The sequence below is a fragment of the Humulus lupulus genome, chromosome 2, assembly GCF_963169125.1.
Source record: "Humulus lupulus chromosome 2, drHumLupu1.1, whole genome shotgun sequence".
NCBI classification, from domain to species: Eukaryota; Viridiplantae; Streptophyta; class Magnoliopsida; order Rosales; family Cannabaceae; genus Humulus; species Humulus lupulus.
Window position 1 is genome coordinate 77,913,100 of NC_084794.1, and position 23,074 is coordinate 77,936,173.

Genomic DNA, 23,074 nt, shown 5'->3' on the forward strand with positions numbered 1-23,074 from the left:
AGATGAAGAGAATAACTCAATGAAAATAAAGAAAACTTTAGAAAATGTGGAGAGAAAGACCTTCAAGAGAGGTCATGGTCTTTTTCCCTAGGGTTTTACTACCTTTTTTTTTTCATAAAGAAAAATTAATTTAATGTTAATTAGATTTATTAAATTAATTATTAAGTTAAGTTTAAAAGGTGGTCATTTTGCTAATAAAAATATTTGAAAAATCATTTTACTAATAAAATTTTTCATTATGTTCATTTTGCCAAAGAACGTGTATCTTGGAAACCCAGTCCTTTTATCGAGACAAAGATGCTCGAATTTCATTTTCCTCGTGGAAAAGATGAGTAATCGTTTGGAAGGTTGGAAAAACAAGTTTCTTTCTAGAGCTGGCCGTACCACTCTCATCAAGTTCGTGGCTATGGCGATTCCTTCTTATATGATGTCTTCCCACAGTATACCTAAGAAGACATGTCGACAAATGGATGGTCTAGTGTGTAAGTTCTGGTGGATAGGAAATGAGAACAGAAACTGGTTTATGGCTTTCAAGGATTGGGACGCACTGTGCCAGCCTAAAGGCAATGGAGAATTGGGTTTTAGAAGATTTGAGGATATGAATAGGGCATTCATTGCGAAACTAACTTGGTTTATAGCTTCTGGGGAGAGGAGACCGTGGGTGCAGATTTTACTAAGGAAATATTGTCGTCACAAGTCATTCTGGGAAACTAATGCTACACATGCAGCTTCGGCTATTTGGATATCTATCATGTAATTGAAAAGCCTGATGTTGATGGGATGCATCTTTCAAATTGGCTCTGGTTGAAGCGTTGCTATCTGGTCTCAACCATGGATTGCTGGACTTGATGATCTGACCTTGGATCTCCACAATAGTCCGACTGTTTTATCCAATGAAGTTTACTCTCTTAATTTGGTTAGTGAGCTAATTTCCCCAGATTCTAGGCTTTGGAATCAAAAGATGGTGGAAAGGTTCTTTGCCCCTGAAATAGCAGAGTTAATTCTGAAGACTCAAATTCTGCCCGAGCCTTTTCAAGACAAATGCATATGGAAAGGAAATAAGAGTGGTAAATTTTCTGTCAAAAGTGCTTGTCTAGTGGATCAAGGTCTGAGATTTGATGACAAGGATGGACTCTGGTCTCACATTTGGAAGGGTGGTCTTTTAGAAAGGCACAAGTTACTGTTATGGAGAATTGCCTCTCAGGCTTTACCTATGATGGATAAACTCCCTTTCCTTAGAAACTCTTCAAACGATCAACATCTTTGTTTGCTGTGTAACCAGAATAACGAGAGTGTGACTCTTCAAATGATCAACATCTTTGTTTGCTGTGTAACCAGAATAACGAGAGTGTGACTCATCTTTTCAAAGATTGCCCAGTCACTAGAGCTTTATGGATGTCTTCACATTGGGGTATTCTTAGTGATTCCATCATTGCCTCAAATGGAAGAGATCTAATCAAATGGTTCTGCAGCAATGGGAGCTTCCCTCAAACCAAAGATCTCCTGTTATATGCGGCATGCGTTAATGAAATAGTATGAAATCTGAGGAATGAATGGATTTACGGTCTCAATAGCTATGATATGGTAACTGTTATGGGCAGGGTATCAAATAGGTTCAATGAAGATCTTAATGCAGGTGTTTCTTCAAGAAGTAAACAAGTGCCTCCAAAGGAAAGTATCTCTAATTCAAAGCCGAGGCTTCAGGTATTGGATACAACCTATGTTGACGCCTCGTTCACTGATGTTGGGGTGGGAGTAGTGATTTTCGAAACTCCAAATCTCATGGAGCCAATTATTTTTGGCTCTTCCTTCCCTGCTAGAGATGCTTTAGATGCAGAAACCAAGGCATTAATCTATTCTATCTAGAAGGCTAAGGACAGAGGCTGGAAAAACATGCAACTAATGAGTGATTGCAAGGTTTTGGTGGATTAACTGAATGGTATAGGAGAGTCTCTTGATTGGTCTTTGAATCACATGTTGCTGGAGGCTTTAAAGGGTGTTCATTCGATTGAAAAGTGTCATGTTATATACTGCAACAGAAGCTGTAATGTTCAGGCGGATTGTATAGCCAAATGGGCTAGGAGTAGTAGTTGTAATGGACAAGTTTGTTTAGGGGAACTGCCCCCGTTGTGGCAGCTTTTTTTTAGTTGTTTAATGAAGTTTCTTTCTAGGAAAAAAAAAAGTATCATTAGCCTTTTTTTTGTCAACTTAATTGGTTTCAGACCAAAATATTCTCAATTTTAGTGCCTAATATATATATACACATATATAGAGAGGGGAATTCTCCTATAGCGGCTTTACTTTAAGCTCTATCGGTGGGCTCTCAGTGTTCTCGACCCGTGAACAATTTTCAACGCGATTTTTTTCTATGACCGTGTATATTGTAGCTATTTAAAGCATCCTGCAAATTTTCAGAAAATTCCTAATAGTTTACAGTATCGAAAACTAAGTTCAAACATATTGTTGCAAGCGTGACTAATTTTTTTTATGCACGTGGACATTTGAAAACTAAGTTCAAACATCCAGACATTTGCTTGTTTTCGTGTATGCTTATTTTTGAGCAATTTTTTCAAACTTATGGTATGTATACCACTGATGCCCCCTTAATATCCTATGAGTGTGACCATAGTTTATTAAAATAAGAGGGTATGCAAAAAATACAACATATTGAAACGAAAATGAACTTTATTTAGAATTGAACAATTTATTAACAGAAACTTAGTAAAGATGAACAAGCATGGTTATAAGAAACATCATTCCTACACTATTGATAGTAAGGTCGCATATGTTCGATATTCCATGCTCGTGGTACCAACTCTCCATTTAATCTTGCCAATTTGTAGACGCTATGGCGAATAACTGACTCGATTTAATAAGGTCCTTCCCAATTAGGCTTGAGCACGCCAGCGGCTGGGTCCCGCGTAGCTAGGAACACACGCCTTAACACCAAGTCTCCCAATCCGAATTTCTTGTCTCGAACCTTTTTATTGAAATATCGGGTAGCTCACTGCTGATATGCTGCATTTTTTAGTTGAGCTTCGTCCCGTCTTTCTTCAATCAGGTTCAGACTTACTTCGATCTGGGATTGGTTCGAGGCTTGATCATAAGCATGGCTATGAATAGTGGGTATTTCAACCTCGATTGGTAACATGGCCTCGCATCCATATGCCAGAGAAAAATGGGTATGTCCTGTTGAAGTGCGAGTTGTCGTTCGATAGGCCCACAAGACTTGGGGCAACTCCTCGGGCCATTTTCCCTTAGTTTCTTCCAATTTATTTTTCATAGAAATTTTCAGAGTCTTATTCATAACTTTGACTTGGCCATTTGCTTGGGGATGGGCCACAGAGGAGAAGCTCTTCATTATCCCATTTTTCTCACAAAAATTAGTAAACAGTTCACTGTCAAACTGAGTACCGTTATCTGATACTATCTTCCTTGGCATTCCATATCGGCAGATTATGTTTTTCACCACAAAGTCCAAGAATTTCTTCGAGGTAATCGTTGCCAGAGGTTCGGCCTCGGTCCACTTTGTAAAATAATCTACCATGACTACTGCGTACTTAACTCCACCTTTGCCAGTTGGCAACGAGCCTATGAGATCAATCCCCCAGGCCGCAAATGGCCATGGGGAGATCGTCATAGTTAGCTCAGAAGGCGGAGCTCGCGGGATTGTAGCGAACCATTGGCACTTATCTCATGTCTTGACATAATCAAATGAGTCTGCTTTGATAGTGGGCCAGAAGTATCCTTGTCGTATGATTTTCTTAGATAGGCTATGCCCCCCTGTGTGGTCCCCACAAAATCCATCATGAATCTCTTCTAGGATTTTCTTGGCCTCGGATGGAGTCACACATTGGAGTAATGGCATAGAGTATCCTCTCCGATATAGCCTTCCTTCCACAATAGTGTATCTGGGAATCTGATACATCAGTTTTCGAGCCTTGTTCCGTTCTGCTGGGAGAATGCCGGTTTCAAGGTAATCAACTATTGGGGTCATCCAGGTCGGCTTGGAGTTAATCATGCAGACTTCTTCCTGTTCAAGCTCGCTAATACTGGGTGTTGACAGATGCTCAATTGGCACAACATTCAGTGCATCGACCTCGACGGATGTGGCGAGCCTGGATAGTGCATCTGCATTTGAATTTTGTTCTCGGGGAACCTGCTCTATTGTATAGAACTCGAAATGTTCGAGTGTTGTTTTTGCTTTTTCTAAATATGCGGCCATCTTTGTTCAGCGAGCATGGTATTCCCCTAAAATTTGGTTGACCACCAACTATGAGTCACTGTAGCAATGTATCGCCTTAGCCTTGAGTTCCTTGGCTATTCGAAGTCCTGCCAGTAGAGCTTCATATTCAGCCTCGTTGTTAGATGCTTCGAAGCCAAACCTTAAGGCAGAGTGAAATCGACTTCCAGTTGGAGTGATCAATATGATTCCTGCCCCCGATCCATTTTCGTTCGAGGACCCATCGACATAAAGTTTCCACAGCTCTTGGGCTGGGGTTATAACTTCGTCATTAGTCATTCCAGTACATTCCACTATGAATTCTGCCAGGGCCTGCCCTTTTATGGTTGTTCTCGGATGATAAGTGATCTCGAATTGTCTGAGCTCAACAGCCCATTTTAATAATCGGCCCGAGGCTTCTGGCTTTGACAAGACTTACCGTAGTGGTTGGTCAGTTAGCACATGGATGGGGTGTGCTTGGAAGTAAGGTCGGGGATTTCGAGATGAGTGAATTAGGCTGAGAGCCAACTTCTCCATTAAGGGGTATCTGGATTCTGCCCTTAGTAACCTTTTGATAACATAGTATAATGGCTTTTGTACCTTTTGGTCTTCTCGGACGAGCACGGTGCTGATTGCGTGCTCGGTTGTAGCGAGATATAGGTACAAGATTTCTCCTGTGATAGGTTTTGACAAGGTGGAGGGCTCCGCGAGGTGCTTCTTGAGCTCTTGAAATGCTAGCTCGCATTCCTCTGTCCACTCAAATTTTTTACCCTCTCACAAAAGGTTGAAAAATGGAAGACAATGGTCTGTAGATTTTGAGATAAACCTACTCAATGCCGCCATTTTGTCCACTCAAACTCTGGACATCTTTATGTTTTCGAGGATAGGGCATGTCAATTAACGCCTGGATCTTGTCAAGATCAACCTCTATTCCCCGTGCGTTCACAATGAAGCCCAGAAACTTCCCCAACATACTCCAAAAGAGCATTTATGGGGGTTGAGCTTCATGTTGTACTTTCGTAGCATGGCGAAGCATTCTTCAAGGTCGTCCACATAGTTATTGTTATGTTTAGATTTTAACAACATATCATCAAAATACACTTCCATGTTATTACCTATCTGCTCGGAGAACATCATGTTTACAGGCCTTTGATACGTGGCTCCAGCATTCTTCAGCCCGAAAGGCATGACATTGTAACAGTACAACCCTTTATCTATAAAAAAACTTGTATGCTCTTGGTTTGGGGCATGCATGGCAATCTGGTTATATCCTGAATAAGCGTCCATGAATGACATAAGTCCGTGCCCGGCTGTGGCATCTACGAGTTGGTCGATCTGAGGTAGGGGAAAGGAGTCCTTAGGACATGCCTTATTGAGGCCAAAGTAATCAATACAAGTTCGCCATGTTCCGTTAGGTTTTGGAACCAGTACCGGGTTAGCGACCCAATCAGGGTAGAAGGCGTCCCATATAAATCGGTTTGCCTTTAACCTGTCGACCTCTTCCTTCAGGGCTTTCTTCCTGTCATCGTCCAGGAGTCTTCGTTTTTGTTGCTTCGGGGGGAAGCACTTATCAATGTTAAGGGCATGGCTTATCACATTCGGACTTATCCCTACCATGTCCGAATGAGACCATGCGAAAACATCCTGGTTCTTCCTCAAGAAGCAAATTAATTGCTACTTTGTTTCTTCTGAAAGGTTTTTCCCCACCTTTACAGTTTTTGGGGGATCAACTTCTTCGAGCATGACCTCTTCTAGCAGCTCGAGATCAGCCCTTTCTTCTACTCTTGGATCAATCTATTCGTCTATTTCGAAGACTGTCCCATCCTTATTCTGAATTACAACAAGTGTTTGTGCACTTGTCTGCTTCTTCCCTCTAACTCAAATGTTGTAGCATTCCCTTCCTACGAGCTGGTCCCCTTTCAGAGTCCCGATGCCACTACAAGTCAGGAACTTAATGGCCAGATGCCTTACGGACAAAACTGCCCCCAACCCTACTAGGGCGGGTCTCCCGAACAGTACGTTGTAGGCCGATAATAGATCCACCACTACGAATTCCATAATCTTGGTTGTCGACTGGGAAGTCTCCCAAGGTTACGGGGAGTTCGATGGACCCCATACAGGCAACCCCTTCTCCTGAAAAGTCGTACAACGTCGTTGCACAGGCCTTTAGGTCACGAAGCATGAGTCCCATCTTTTATAAAGTGGCTTTGTAGAGGATATTTACTGAGCTCCTGTTATCAATCAGGACTCGGTATACCCTCTTGTTTGCGAGCTGAAAGGATATGACCAACGGGTCATTATGAGGGAATTGTACATGGGATGCGTCATTTTCAATAAAAGTTATGGGTTGAGATTCAACCCTTTGTTGTTTCGGAGCTCTGGGTTCGGGTTCATAGGGAGACCCATCACCAGTTTTCAGCTCACTCACATATATTTTCTGGGCATTCCTGCCCGATCCTGCAATATGTGGTCCCCCCGAGATGGTTATGACATCTTCTCCATCAATCAGAGGGGGTCGTTCATCTTCCCGTGCTCAGGAGTTGTTGTTCTGGGCAGGCGGTGCAGTTGCTGCCCTCTGGCTGGTGGAAGCTTGGTTGGGGTTTTGATTTCTCACATACTGCCTAAAATATCCTCTCGAGATCAAACCTTCGATCTCATCTTTTAACTGCCTGCATTCATCGGTTGTATGTTCAATATCTCTGTGGAATCTGCAATACTTGTTGGAGTCTCTTTTCACCTTTTGGTTTCTCATGGGGTCAGACTGCCTGAAAGGGACATGGTTTTCATTAGCCAGGTATATATTCTCCCGAGACTCATTGAGCTCGGTATACACCTTATATACGGAGAAATATATTTCCCCTTTCTTATTCTTTCCTCCTTCCGCCTCGGGATTATTCCCTTCATTTTTCTTTCTTTTAGAAGGGTTGTCCCCGTGGGGTTTTGAGGTCGTAGGATCTGCCGAGGTCGAGGCAGAGTTTGTGTTCGTTGTTGTAGTTATGGGCTGAGAGGTCATATTCAACGTTGACCTCGCATCCTCTACGTTAACAAACCTTTGAGATTGTTGATTGAACTTGGTTAAGGAACTTACGGGCTTCCTTTTCATATCCTCCCAGAGAGGACTTCCAGGCATTACTCCAGCTCGGACAACCATTAAATGGCCACTGTCGTCGACGTCACGAGCTCGAGCGACTTCCAAGTTAAACCTCGTGAAATAGCTTTTCAATGTCTCATTTGGCTGTTGTCAGACATTGGTCAAGGAAGATACCTCGGGTCTAATGCCGACCATGGCCTTGAATTTCTTCTTGAAATCTCTTGATAATTGATCCCAAGAGGAAATCAAATGTCTCTTATATTTTTCAAACCAGTTCTTCGCTGGTCCCGTGAACGAGGCTGGGAACAGCATGCATTTGAGCTCATAGCCCACATTACTGGCTCGCATGATTGTGTTGAATGTGCTTAAATGACTGTATGGATCCAAATTTCCATCAAATGGTGGGACATGAGGAATTCTAAACCCTTGAGGAAACGGGGTGTTAGAAATATGCGGGGAAAAGGGCTCGAGTTATTTATCAAACTCTTCGTCCCGTTCCCAACCTCGTTCGTTTTGCAAGAGCTTGAATGCTCTTTCAAACTATTCAATCTTTTCTTGGACTGGATCTATGGGGGGGTCTGACTTTAAGCAGTGGGAACTGGTTGTCATTGATTACAACTCCAGTTCCCCGCCTCGGCGCGAGATGCTTGCGTCTGCTGAGATGGTTTCTTAGGTCTGAATTCGGGGGATTGTCACGCCCCCGATTATGGTTTAAATTCTCCTGTAAATCTGGGTGATCACCTCGATTTCTAGTGTTTCTACGTTCTTGGTCGTATATACTTACAAACCTGGTGTCACCCGAGCCTTCATTGACATGGCTCGTCGCACGGTTATTTTGAGATGGGTTTCTTGCTGGTTGTCTCATCTCAATAGTGTGAGATCGAGACATTTGGCTTCTCGTGGGATGGGGACCCCTATGATCCCCAATAGTTTTCCCATTTCCACACCTTCGCTCAACTCGCTTTTCCTTATCACCATGGTTCGGTTGTGCATTCCTCCGAGTTGGTGAGGGATACCTTATTGGCGATGGTGGCTGCCATCCATTATGGGGCCTAGAAGGCCCTGAGTTTGCTTGATCAGGTTCTGCAACATTCTACACGGTACCAGGATTTCGAGTCCGAGCCTCCGAGGGGGCTCGATTATTTCCTACTCCGGCTAGTGCCTCTGCAGTTGGCTTTGCTGGACCTCCAGCCCGGTTACTTCTCCGGGGTCTTGGCGGAGCAGGTTGTTCTGCTGGTGGCAGAGGTTGCTCCGCTCTTTGGGTGGCAGTGTTTTTGCGCGGTTTCCCCCGAGGCCTACGCGGTGGGACGTGAACGTCCTGCGGAGGCAGATCCTGGGCGTCTTGCGAAGGTGGGGCCTGAGCCGCCTGCGCTTCAGCAGCTAGTCTGGCTAGCTCTTCATTGCGTTTCTTAGCTTCTGCCAACTACTTTCGCAGTTGATGATTTTCAAGTTCCATTATTGGGACGTATCGTTTAGGATTGTAGTACATATCCTCATCGTCCCTGGGGGTAGGTGGTCCCCGAGAGTCGGAAGAACCACTCCTCTCATTGGGGTCAGAATTCACCATAGGCTGCTTTCCAGGGCGCCGGGGGTACTCAGCTTCATCTAAAATTTCCTCCTCAGGAATATTGGGATCATTTTCAGCCATTTCTAATCCGAGAGGCTTCCTGACAAAACAGATTCACGTACGTACTATTTAATAGCTCTCAATGAAAGCACTAAACTATTGACACCGATTTTCGTCAACTTAAATAGGAGAGCAATTAAACAAGAAGATATTGGAGCAAATGAACATGAAAGTACACACGAGGGCTTTTACGTGGTTCAGCAGTTAACTCTGCCTAGTCCACGAGTCTATAATATTAAGACTTGGAGGTTTTCTAGAAACTTTTCAGAAAATAGTTGCCTAGAGTTTTTCCTCCTGAATCAGTATCAGTCTATCGGTCCCTTTCAAATGGTGCTTCCTTCTCTATTTATAGAGAAGGTTCCAAAATTCATTCCCACATATCTCGGGAGGATATTCTGTAAATCATTTAATATAATGCCGTTTACTGCATTATTTCCTACATACACGGAAACGTCTCATAAAATGTGGGAACGGATAACAGATTAAATGAGAACCCTTAAATATTGGGATTGTACAACAATAAACATATCCACACGTAACCGATTAACTTGGATATGGGATTCATCAAATCTTTGAGATTAGCAGTTGATATTGAACTCGCCGAGACTATCGGTAGATCACTAGCTCATTTCCTAGTTCCGCCTATGCTCGGAACAAGTAGATGTTGACGATGTTGTCACATTCGAGCTTACACTTCCCGAGCTCGAGCCATCTCGCCTGAAGACAATCAGGGAGAAATATATACAAGTGTCAAACCATTTTTTATGAGCTCAGATCATACTCGAGGCTACACATCATCGATGTCGTTGTTTACTTCAAAAAGGTCTGACTGTAGGATCATATGATGGCCGCATATATTTCGAGCTCACACCTGACGAGCGCAGTTTTCGGGGTCATAATTTCCCATCTCGAAATCAGGGTGTAACAACTTAATATTATTAGCAATAATATAGTACATAAGCTACATATATACAATAATTCAATTCATTTATTTATTTCATTAAAACCATTGTCTACTACAATTGCTTTAAGGGCATAATTCCCACGTGGATGACATGCTTGTAAAGTCAAGGGCAGTGCCCGACCACGTGAAATATTTGGTAGAAGCATTCTCAGTCCTCCGTAGGTTTAGGATGAAGTTGAATCAGAAATGCATTTTTGGAGTGGCCTCTGGGAAGTTCCTGGGATTTATAGTCAGTGCCTGAGGAATAGAGGCTAATCTCGAGAAGAACATAGCCTTGATAGAGATGTCATCCCCCAGAAAGCATAAGGTTGTGCATAGTCTGGCTGGTTTGAACGCAGCTCTTAGCCACTTTGTCTCCAAGGCAACCAAAAAGTGCATTCCCTTCTTCAACACCCTCCGAGAAGGTTAAAGGTTTAAATGGACAGAGGAGTGTGAACAAGCGTTCTTGTAGTTGAAGGCCCACATGGCGAATCCTCCTATATTTTCGAAGCGTGTTGACGGAGAACCCCTACTACTCTACATGAATTTCTCCGAGAATGCCATAAGTGCTGCCTTAGTCCGCGAGGAAGATCGTGTCCAACACCCTGTGTATTACGTGAGAAAAAGACTCCTCAGAGTGGAGTACAGGTATCTGCTCATGGAGAAGCTAATTTTTTGTCTGATGATAGCTTCTCTGAAGCTAAGGCCCTACTTTCATGCACATCCTATCAGGGACCTCATAAACTATCCCTTAAGGAAAGTCCTCTAGAAGCTCGAGTCCTTCGAGAGACTCCTGAAGTGGGCTTTCAAATTGAGTCAGTTTTACATCCATTACCATTCGAGGACAGCCATAAAGGGACAAGCACTAGCAGATTTTATTTCCAAGTGCACGGGATCACAAGAGAGACCCATGGAGGCCCAAATGGTCAGGCCCGTATGGAAGCTGTTTGTGGATGGGTCCACCAATGAGAATGGAGTCAGAGTAGGCCTCATCTTGGTGTCCCTCGAGGGGCACAGAGTTCACAACACTTTGAGGTTTGGCTTTGACTCCTCAAAAAATGAAGCTGAGTATGAAGCATTTATTGCCGGACTCCAAGTAGCCCTAGAGCTCAAGGTTGAGGGCCTCGAGATTTTAAGCTATTCTTTGCTCTTCGTGAACCAGGTCTTCGAAGAGTATTAGACCCATGGGACCAATATGGCCACTTATTTAGCCAAGACCCAAGAGATGCTTCACAAAATTAAAAGGTTTACCATTAGACAAGTGCCACGGGAACATAATTCTAATGATGACGCCCTGGATAAGATTGCTACCACTAAGGATGCATAGTTGATCAATGTGGTCCTGATAGACTACTTGGCCTCTTGGAGCATTTTAGATCCCGAGGAGGTAGAGGTGGTCCGGCCCCAAGACGGTTGGATGGAACCAATTGTGAAGTACCTTGTCTCCGGAGAGTTTCCGTAGGACTAAAAATTTGCTTAGAAGTTACTTTACCAGTTGCCTCACTACGTGATCATGGACAACAAGTTGTACATGCGAGGATATTTATTACCACTACTCTGGTGTGGGTCCGAGCATGAAGCCAGACTCATCCTCCAAGAAGTGCATAAGGGATTTTGTGGGGACTACGCTCGGGAGCAGAACCTCGCCAAGAAAAGTTTGAGACAAGAATACTTCTAACCCACAATGAATGGTGATTCAATGGATTACATCAAGAAGTGTGACAAATGCAAACGTTACACCAATATCCTCTCAACTCCTCCAAATGAGCTCACACAGATGACAATTCCTTGGCCCTTCGTAGTATGGGGCATTAATTTAATTGGATCCTTGCCCACGGGAAAATGAGGAGTAAAGTACGCTATTGTGGCAGTCAAATACTTGACGAAGTGGGATGAGACCGAACCTCTTGCTACGATCATCTTCAAGAAGGCACTGGACTTCGTCATCAAGAATATCGTTTGTCGTTATGAGCTCCTGAGGAAGATAGTATCCAATAACGGCTTGTAGTTTGATAGTAAATTGTTCACTGAATTTTTTCAAAGGCACGGAGTCATGAATACTTTCTCCTTTGTTGCTCATCCCCAGCAACAGACAAGTGGAAGCGATTAACAAGACGCTTAAGGCCACTTTGGAGAAAATTCTAGAACAGGCGAAAGGCGCTTGGCCCGAGGAGCTGCCTTAAGCATTGTGGAGCCCGCACCATTGCTAGGACCTCTACTGGCCATTTTCCATTCTCCATGGCCTACGGTTATGAAGCCATGCTCACAATTTAGGAAGCAATCTCCACACACCGAAGACACACTTACGATCCGACCACGAATCATGCTTTACTCCGAGAATCACTTGACCTTGTGGAGGAGCTCCGGGAAGCCTCACACCTTCGTGTAGCATCCTACCAGTAAAAAGTGGCTAGATATTTCAACTCCAAAGTGAAAGATAGGAAATTCGGGGTCAGAGACTTGGAATTGCAGAGATTTTTCTGGCAACCTGAGATCCAAGTGCTAGATTATTGGGCCCTAACTGGGTAGGTCCATTACGATTTGAGAGCATCGTGTGTCTTGGGACATACAGACTGTCCTGACTGAACGGGGAGCTAGTGCCCCACGCCTGTAATGTCGAGCATCTTCGCCGGTATTGCCAGTAATATGAGCAATGTATTTTCTAAATTTTGTTATCATGTGTAGCCTCCGAGCACATTAATGGAAATCGTGTGTACAAAACACGATAATGAAATTTAGTGAATTTGCTTGTATTTTTTAATCTTAATTTTCTTTATTTGTTTATTTACATTTACTAGTCGAGTAGTACCCACTCGTTGGCTTGGACAAGTGAATACAGACCAATCTCTGATCACTTGGGGGCATAGCTGAGTCACCTCATACGATAATCGCTCATGGAGCACGACCTAGGGAACTAAGCTTATCACGAGCGGAGTAAACCTAGTGTCAACGCTTGCAAGAACAAAATAACCTAGGGAACTAAGTGTAATAAGAGCGGGGTAAACCTAGTGTTATAAAGATCTAAGTAGCCTACATGCGGAGAACTCGGCTTATCTCTCGAGGACTATGCACCTGAGGAAAAATAATGAGCTCCCGGTTTCTAACAGGTGAATACAAACCCCGAGTTACCTATACTCGGGTACAAGCCTCGAGTTGCCAAAACTTGAGCATCATAAAAACCCTTAGTCACCTGTACTCGGGGCAAGCCTTGGCGACGTCGTAAAGTTACTTCTGAGGACTAAGTGTCCATGAAGCAAAACTAAGTGTTAAAAGGGCCAAGGAACTAGTGGGATTGGCAGGGCCTGAGTCGCCAAGACTCGAACACAAGTCCCCGGTTGCACTAACTAGGGCAGTTAAGACCTAAGTCTCGTAACTAAGGCGCACATATGGTGGACAAATTAAGGTTAAATAAAACTTTCCTTTTCGTTTTGCGGGGACAATAACTGCTTATGTGTTATCTACAGGGTTAATAAATTAATTTGGAATAATGAATAATAGTCATCATTTTAATTTTGAATGATGGTTGAAGGTGGAAAATTGACTCTTAACTATTTCTTAAAATTGTTAGTATTATTACAATTGCATTGCTCATCATTTTAGATTATTTTTAATTTTCAAAGTTTAAAATCATCTTTTTAATTCTTCTTTCTAATTTGAAAAAATAAACTAAATATTAGTTCTAGTGGGTTCGACCCTTATTTACCGCTATACATATGTAGTTAGAAAAATTAAGCAATATAATATAATCAAATTAGGTACAATATACAACACGCATCATATTTGATGAAAGTACTTTTATGATATGTTGGTTTGCAACAAAAGTTGACTAGAACTGCAAGTTACTTTATCGCTCGATTATTCAATCTATAGATTTTGATGAGCCTTTTAGTTTCTAAATTTTCAAATTTTGAAATGGACTGCTGAATTTGGTAATGAATATAATTTAATGTTTATTATTTTTGTTAATTAATTAGTTTGGTTTGGTTTGATTTGTATAATCAGTCAATTATATTAAAAATGGAAAGTTTCATTTTTTATTTCCATTGATTATGGAATGAATACTTTTGATTTTGGATTTTTTTTTCTTTCATTATTAGTGTAAATATGTTGAAGTGTGTTGTAATTAGTGTAGTTACTAAAAAAAATCCTTTAAAAAATTGATTATTTAACATTCAATATTTTTGAATTTTTTATACTAAATGCTATAATTTTTAACAATACAATTACCTTTATCTTTGGGTATACAAAAAATCTTATACAATATTATTGAAATCTTTATATGAATTCTTGAATTATTTAAATTCAAGAATCCTTGTATTATGTTACGCATGAGATATACTGTTGAAAAAAAAACCCTAAATAACACAACTCTTAGAAACATTCACATTAAGCAAGAAAACTACAATACTTTTATCGAAACTCTGTTTGCATGTCCTAATAACATGAAAATGTAATGCAATGGTCTACAAATTAAGCACATGTGAGCACCTAATGCAACTAAAAACAACAGTGACTACAAAAATTGAATGTATAAGAGAGACATGCTACTCTAAATGTAATCTCAATATGATACCCTTATTTTTAACTCTAAGTATTATCTTTGGTTTCACTTTAATAAATACAAACAATCTTTATATTTTTATGGGATTATACCATTTTAAATCTTGTTTACTTCGATACTTTACACTCCTCTAATTTAATAATACCAAAAATACTATCCTCCGTTTTACAAATTTGTATAAAAGTATACCTTTAACACAACTTTGATCAAATTTATTTTCAATATTACCAATATATCTTTATTTTAATTCCTTGTTATATAAAATTTACGGTTAAAGTACCAAAAAAAATTTTGTGGCGAAAGTACAAAAACATTATTTTTTCTTGCATTTCGTAGGTACCAAGCGTTAAGTCTAACTTTTTTAACGGTGAAAGTATCTAAATTTTGTATTTACTTATGATTAAATGCCAAATTTTTATTTTTTTTGTTTGCGATAAAAAGTACAAAAACATTAAAATAATTGAAAAAATCATTTTTTGCTATGTTTAAATCGTATATAATTTTAAAATATAAAAAATAATTTAAAGATATTTTTATTGATATTAAAATTAAAACTAAGTTTTTCCCTCTGTCATTGTCCCATATTCTTCATCCTACAAAATATGTTCATTCGTCCTTCATCTCTCTTCTTTTGCATTTTTTTTTCTTATTTTAATCAAACACATTTTTCATATATATATTTTATATATAAATTAATTAAAATATTTTTGATATTTTAATTACAGTATAATTTAATTATTTTTTTATTTTAAAATCACTATAGGTATTTTGAAAATAATTTATTTTGGTTTTTTTAAATAATTAAAAGAAATTTTAATACAAAAGCTTACTTTTAATTTTAAAATTAATTAAAATATTTTTTAAATGATTTTTATATTATAAAATGAATTTTAATTATTTTTTTCATTTTAAAATTACTATAGGATTTAAAAATGGTGAAAAATTAATAATTTTTTAAATTATTTTAATGTTTTTTTACTTTTCACTGCAAAAAATAAAAAAATTGGTATTTAACTGTAAGTAAACACAAAGTTTGAGTACTTTTATTGCCAAAAAAGTTAAACTTAACGGTTGGTACATACAGATTGCAAGAAAAAAAATAAAGTTTTTGTAGTTTCACCACTAAAAAAAGTTATGGTATTAAAGTGTAAAAAAAGTAAAATTTTTGGTACTATGACCGCAAATTTCTCTATAATATATATTAAAATATAAAATTTTAATTAATTATAAACATTAAATTTTAACATGTCAATAATTTTGTTTCTTTTCTTCTTCTTAGATTTTTAATTATATGAAATAATAATTTTATTTTTTAGATTATAATTATTTCAATTAATTAAAAGCATAAAAGGAAAGAAAAAAAGAAAAAAAATTATTAGTTTTTATTCAAATGAAATTAATGTTATATATATATATTATTTTTACACTTGATCAGCGATTTTAAGAATATTAATACTAAAATTTAATTTTTTAAATATATTAGATATATTATGTTACTAAAATAGAAATAATTTGATAATATTGATAATAACTTTAATCAAAATTGTGTTTGTTGACGCGATTTTTTGCCAACAGTGGATTAAGAAATCTGAAAAATAAAGAGGTTAGACTTTTGCTAAATGGTAATTGAACAAATAAAAAATATCACGAACACTCACACACTTTTTACGCAGTTCAATGGTTAAAAATCCACCTAGTTCATGAGTCACTCTTATTAACCTGCTTTGTTCTCATCGTGAAATTGTTTATGACAATTTCACTAGAGTTTCGATATACAGAAAGTCGATCCCCTTTACTGTCCATTCTTCATTATATTTATAGAGAATTATGCTTGGACATTTTTGGGTAATCGTACATAAATATGGTAACATAAATTTTTGGGTAACATCTCATTTACATAAATACATTAGTGCCTATTAATTCTATGTCCACAATATCAGGTGATAAATAGAAAATAATATCTAAGCATTAATGAACGTATGAGGAATTTTCGAATGTCGTGGGATCCTTCAGCGTGCTTTACAACTATGCGCACCCGAGCTAGACATCGTCCTCGAGCTGGATGTCATATGAAGAACATGAAATTTTCAGGATCATCTTTGATGCTTCAAGTAGGTGTCTAGGCGACTTGGATGCTTTTTGACTACGGTAAACTTCTGAGGATACCCAAGCGATCACCCAAGAAGACATGAGATATCTTATGGATTCCCTTTGTTTGCTTGACGGCCAACTATACCCCGTGCTGAATAATTCAGCTCGTATTTTTGGGTACAACAGTGTTTAAGGTATGCTTGTTATACTAATTTGTGAAACTTAAAGTAGTATTTGGTATTAATTATATTAAATGGGGTAAACCGATACTGAAACAATAATAAAGTACTAAAATTATTATCCCAATTTTATTTTCAATAAATATACTCAAATTTGTATAATTGTAATGTTGGAAATGAGGATAAATTTCCCAGTTCAAGAACTTCAGATGAATCTCGGTAAACTAGAGATGAATCTAAGAACACAAATCAGTAATACTAATTATCAAACAATTAGAAAATGAAAAATATGAAAGCATAAATCAACACAATTATATATACTGGTTCAGAACGAGATCAATGTGATCTTGAACCTATAGGAACTACTATCTCTTCTTTATTCAATCAACGAATTGAGTACAAGACTTCAATTGAGCTTCTTGGAACAATCTTGGATCAAACTCTCTAAACACTCAATCACACAGGTGTTTTCCTCTCAATCTTTGAGCAAGCACTTTCCCAACAGTTGTGCTTCTCAATACAGTTCCCCAAACCCAGCTCTCACAACCTTTCTCAATACTCAATCTTAATTTCCACACTTGAGCTCTCTCTCTCTAATATGGTGTTTCCACTGAACTTTCTCTGTCTCTTTCTTCTTGTTCTATTTTTGTGTCTTCCAACAAGTGAATCCAACATGTCCTTTTCTAGACCAATGACTGAAAGTTAATGAGGTTGTTATGATAGTTGAGAACCAAACAACCCTTTAACAGAATTAATTGGGATTCGAAGAACCTACTCCCATAAATTTCACCTAGATTCTTCAAATCACAACCTAAATAGAATTCCACTTGTAGAGATAGTGATCCTATAGTTCCAGCATTAGTTACCAAGGTTGAGCAAGTTTAAGCAATGCTTAAACTTGTTCACAGGTAGCACCTTAGTTCCTATATCAGATGGATTATCCTTAGTATCAATCTTGTCCAATGATATCACATTTTCCTCTATCTTTTCTCTTATCCAAAACAAACGAATGTCAATGTGTTTGCTCTTTTTGTGGTATGCTAGATTTTTACAGAGGTCAATTGAAGATTGACTATCTGAGTATATCTTAGCTTTACCTTTCATCATCTTCAACTCTTGTAGCATTCCTTGTAACCATATTGCCTCTTTGAATGCTTCGGTGGTGGCCATGAACTCATATTCAGTTGTTGATAGTGACACCATTGACTATAGTTGGGACTTCCAACATATGCAATCTCCATTTGTTGAGAATACATATGAAGTAGTTGACCTCCTTGTATCCTTACTTGTTGCATAGTTTGCATCTACAAAACCTTCAAGTGTAACTTTCTGATCCATCTGCTTGTATCTCAGTCCCATCTCAGTAGTCCCATCTCATTCTAATTCGGGGTTGGACATAAACCTGCTAAGAATGCTTAGAACATGTGCTATGTCTAGTCTAGTGTTGACCATGATGTACATTAAACAACCTAGTGCCACAACATAAGGGACTTTTGCCATTTCCTTTGTCTCCTCGATAGTCTTTGGACTTTGATCTTTTGAAAGTACAAATTTTCCTCCTAGAGGTACTGAAACACTCTTTGAATCCTGCATGTTGAATCTCTGAAGTACCCTTTGAATATAACTTGCTTGTTTAAGATTCAGAATCCCATCTTTTCTGTTCCTTGTCACTTTTATCCCAAGTATTTTTTGGACTTGACCGAGCTCCTTCATTTCAAATTCATTTTTAAACTTGTCTTTGATACCCTTTATCACTGTCTTGTCCTTCCCCATAATGAGCATATCATCTACATATAGTAAGAGAAAAACTGATGTAGATTGCTCAAGATTTTTGTAGTATAGGCGATGATCAAACTTTGATATAACAAATCCAATGTCTTGAACATAGGTGTCGAATCTCTTATTCCATTGTCGTGGTGACTGTTTAAGTCCATACAGTGACCTTCTAAGCTTGCACACCATCTCTTTGTTGCTTGATTCCACCTTAAAACCAGATGGTTGATGCATATAAATGTCCTCCTCTATACTTTACTACAAGTGAGAACACTTCATTGTAATCGACTCCTTCCACTTGTGTAAACCCTTTTGCGACGAGCCTTGCTTTGAACCTCAAAGGATCATCTTTACTCAGACCTTCCTTCACCTTGAAAATCCATTTACATGAAATCACTTTCTGACCTTTTGGTTTTGCAACTAAATCCCATGTTCGGTTTTTGCTCAATGAATCCATTTCTTCCTTCATTGCTTGACTCCATTCAGCCTTATTCTTCCCTGAACGAGCCTCTTCAACACTGTTGGGTTCTACTGTGTTAGTTTGCTGCACTGATGCAAGTGCATAAGCCACCAAGTCAGCTTCAGCATATCTTGCTGGAGGTTGTATAACTCTTCTCTCTTGATCTCTTGCCAGTTGATACCCAGATAGATCAGGTTGTTGTTCTGTTGCATCTAGCTCAGTTTCAGATTCACTTTGGTCATTCATATCAGCAGTAGCTTGAGTATTTCCTTCAAAGTTTCTCAGCTTAACTTCAAACTCAGCCATGTTCCTTTTACTTGTTCCACCTGCATCATTTGAAACACTACCAATCTCGGCTTTCAAGTGAGAAATATCATGCTCATTAAAGATAACATTTCTTGAAATTATACTTTTAGGCTTACCATTTTGATTAACACAAAGTCTATAACCTTTAGTTCCTATAGGGTAACCAAGAAAAATTCCCTTGACAGATCTAGTGCCTAGTTTATCATTGGACTGGTGTGCATATGCTGCACAACCAAAAACTCTCAAATGTTTCAAGCTTGGGGCTTTTCTATACCGCATTTCATATGGAGTTTTCAAATCTATAGATCAGTTAGGACTCCTATTTATCAAATAGTATGCAGTAGCAAGTGCTTCTCCCCAATAAGATTTAGACAACCCTGGACTTACTAGCATACTCCTAACCTTATTCAGTAGAGTACAATTCTTCCTCTCAGCAACTCCATTCTGTTCTGGAGTACTAACTACTGTCCTATGTCTAGTGATACCATACTCATTGCACAACATGTCAAATTCATGGTTTATAAATTCTAAGCCATTATCGATTCTAAGAGTCTTAATTCTAGAGTTTGTTTGATTTTCCACCTAATTTTTCCATACTTTAAATTTTTCTAGACATTCATCTTTAGTCCTAAGAAAATATACCCAAACACATCTAGAATAATCATCTACTATAGATAGAAAGTAATGCTTACCTGAGTGTGTTGGTATTTTGCTAGGCCCCCATAAATCCGAGTGAATGTACTCCAAGACTCCTTTGGTATTGTGCTTTGCTGCAGTGAATTTAATTTTATGCTGCTTTCCAAATACACATGCTTTACAGAAAGGTAATGCACAAGTCTTCAACTTGTCTATGCTTCCTTGTTTGTGAAGCTCTCTCAGCCTCTGCTCACTGATATGTCCCATCCGTTGGTGCCACAGATGCATCTCACTTTCCTGGGTCTTAACAACATATGCTTCAGCAATTGCTACAATTTCTCCTTTTAGTACATACAGTCCATTAACTTTCTTCCCTTTCATCACTACTAGTGAGCCACTAGTGATTTTCAAGATGCCATTTGTAGACTTATAGTTGTATCCTTCATCTTCCAAAGATCCGAGAGAAATCAAGTTTCTCCTTAATTCTGGTATATGCCTCACATTTGTCAATACCTTGACCTCACCATTAAATTGTTTAACAACTACCTTGCCAATGCCATAGACCCTGCAATAAACATCATACCCATTAGTACTTTACCATCATTAATTTCTTTATAATCAAAAAATGATTCTTGATTGGGACACGTATGGAATGTGCATCCCGAATCAAGAATCCACTCCATTGTCATGGAGGTTTCTGAGATGGAGAAAAGTTCTCCTTCTGAAACACATTCATCTTCTCCTTCTGCTACAGCAGCTGAATCATTTCGAGACTTCATTCCTTGCCAGTGTTTGTTCTCATTATGAAATTGATTATAGATGGGTCTTCTCTGGTCCTGGTTTGATCTGGACCCTTGTTGATTTCTTAACAGATTGCAAAATCTCCTTATATGTCTTGCCTTTCCACACTGGGAACATGTTCTTGAATCCTTTCCTCTTTAGAACGTGAGTGAAATGGTGTATGGCTTCTTGAAGAGCTTCTCTTTGTTAATCTTCCACGAACAAAGTAAGCTTCATCCTTCTTGGATTCTTTCTCCAACTGAAGTTCAAAGTCTTTGGACTTCAATGCTCCAAGAACTCCATCTAGTGAAATGATATCTCTTCCATACTTTATTGCAGCTTTCACTTCTTGGTATGCCATTGGTAATGAGCGCAACAAGATTATTTCTTGGCTTTCCTCATCAACCTTGTGCTCGATATTTTCCAAACCTACAATGATTTCATTAAATTTGTCAATGTTTTCATCTAAAGACATAACATGATTCATTCTAAAGCCATAAAGCCTTTCAAGTAAATTAATTTTGTTAGAAACAGAAGGCTTTAAATATAATTTTTCCATCTTATCCCATAATCCCTTTGCCGTAGTCTCTGATGTCAATTTCCTTCGTACTCCATTTGATATGTACATGATTATGGTGTAATAGGCCATTTCTTCCATCTCAGCTATTTCTTCAGGTTTCTTATCAGCCAACAACTTGTGATCTCCAAGAATCTTGGCTACTTTCTGGTGTACTAAAATTCCTTTAAAACTTTCTCTCCACAATGAGAAATCGTTTGTACCATTAAATTTCTCAAGCTCGAACTTGGCCATGGTTGACATAGTCTTCTAGCTTGTGTTATGTATCAGTTGTAATGCGGAAGCTCTAGGATCTTGAACTTTCTTCTCCCGTTCTGAAAAATCTGGCTCTGATTTTGTTGGAAATGAGGATAAATTTCTCAGTTCAAGAACCTCAGATGAATCTCGGTAAACTAGAGATGAATCTAAGAACACAAATCAGTAATACTAATTATCAAACAATTAGAAAATGAAAAATATGAAAGCATAAATCAACACAATTATATATATTGGTTCAGAACGAGATCAATGTGATCTTGAACCTATAGGAACTACTATCTCTTCTTTATTCAATCAATGAATTGAGTACAAGACTTCAATTGAGCTTCTTGGAACAATCTTGGATCAAACTCTCTAAACACTCAATCACACATGTGTTTTCCTCTCAATCTTTGAGCAAGCACTTTCCCAACAGTTGTGCTTCTCAATACAGTTCCCCAAACCCAGCTCTCACAACCTTTCTCAATACTCAATCTTAATTTCCACACTTGAGCTCTCTCTCTCTAATCTGGTGTTTCCACTGAACTTTCTCTGTCTCTTTCTTCTTGTTCTATTTTTGTGTCTTCCAACAAGTGAATCCAACATGTCCTTTTATAGACCAAAGACTGAAAGTTAATGAGGTTGTTATGATAGTTGAGAACCAAACAACTCATTAACAGAATTAGTTGGGATTTGGAGAAACTACTCCCACATATAATTTAATTATATTTTACAAATAAATATTTACTATTAACTAATTGGACTTATTATGCTTAATTAATATACATATCATACCATATATGTTGTGTTGGTTTCATGTGTTGATTTAGACATATTTACCAATCATGTTCTCAAACACACATTTTATAAATTGCGTTGTGTGAATTCATACATGATTTATTAATTATATTGCGTGTAGTGTCATTTTATAGATATATGATAAGAATGAAAATACAAGCACCAAGTTTGAGAACGGATACCGTATATATATATATTTAACACTTTTCATTAAATTTTTTGTCATAATTCAAGTAAAATATTTGATAATTAATTAAGATGTTGATATTGGATAATAGTTTTAATCATGACCATATTAAGAATATCGTGTCATTTAATCCCAATATCTACTTTAATTAGAATTATAAATTTTGGTAATTCTAATTAATTAGAATATTCTAATATAATAACTCACTATTTTGACAATTCTACTGTGAATTTAAAGACATAAGGTTAATATATAATTCAAGAAAAAAGCAAAGGAGTATCTCTTTCTTTCCCTCTCCTCTTCGTGAAACCCTTATGTAAAACGCCATATTCTATTATCATTTGCAAATGATAACTAATCAATATTTATTTAGAAAAATACCACAATTGTTTAAAAAGTTCAGCGGGACCTTATTAAAATATGTATTATGGACCCATTTGTTAAAATCAAGATGTAAATGTAAAGTCTTTCATGCAAATAAAAATAGTAAAGTCTCACTCAAAATAAGGATAAACTCATAAAAATGTTCTTAGGCATTGCTAGATCATTTTTCGTTCATCAGCACCCCACGACATACATACTTACACCACGGAACGCCCCACATCA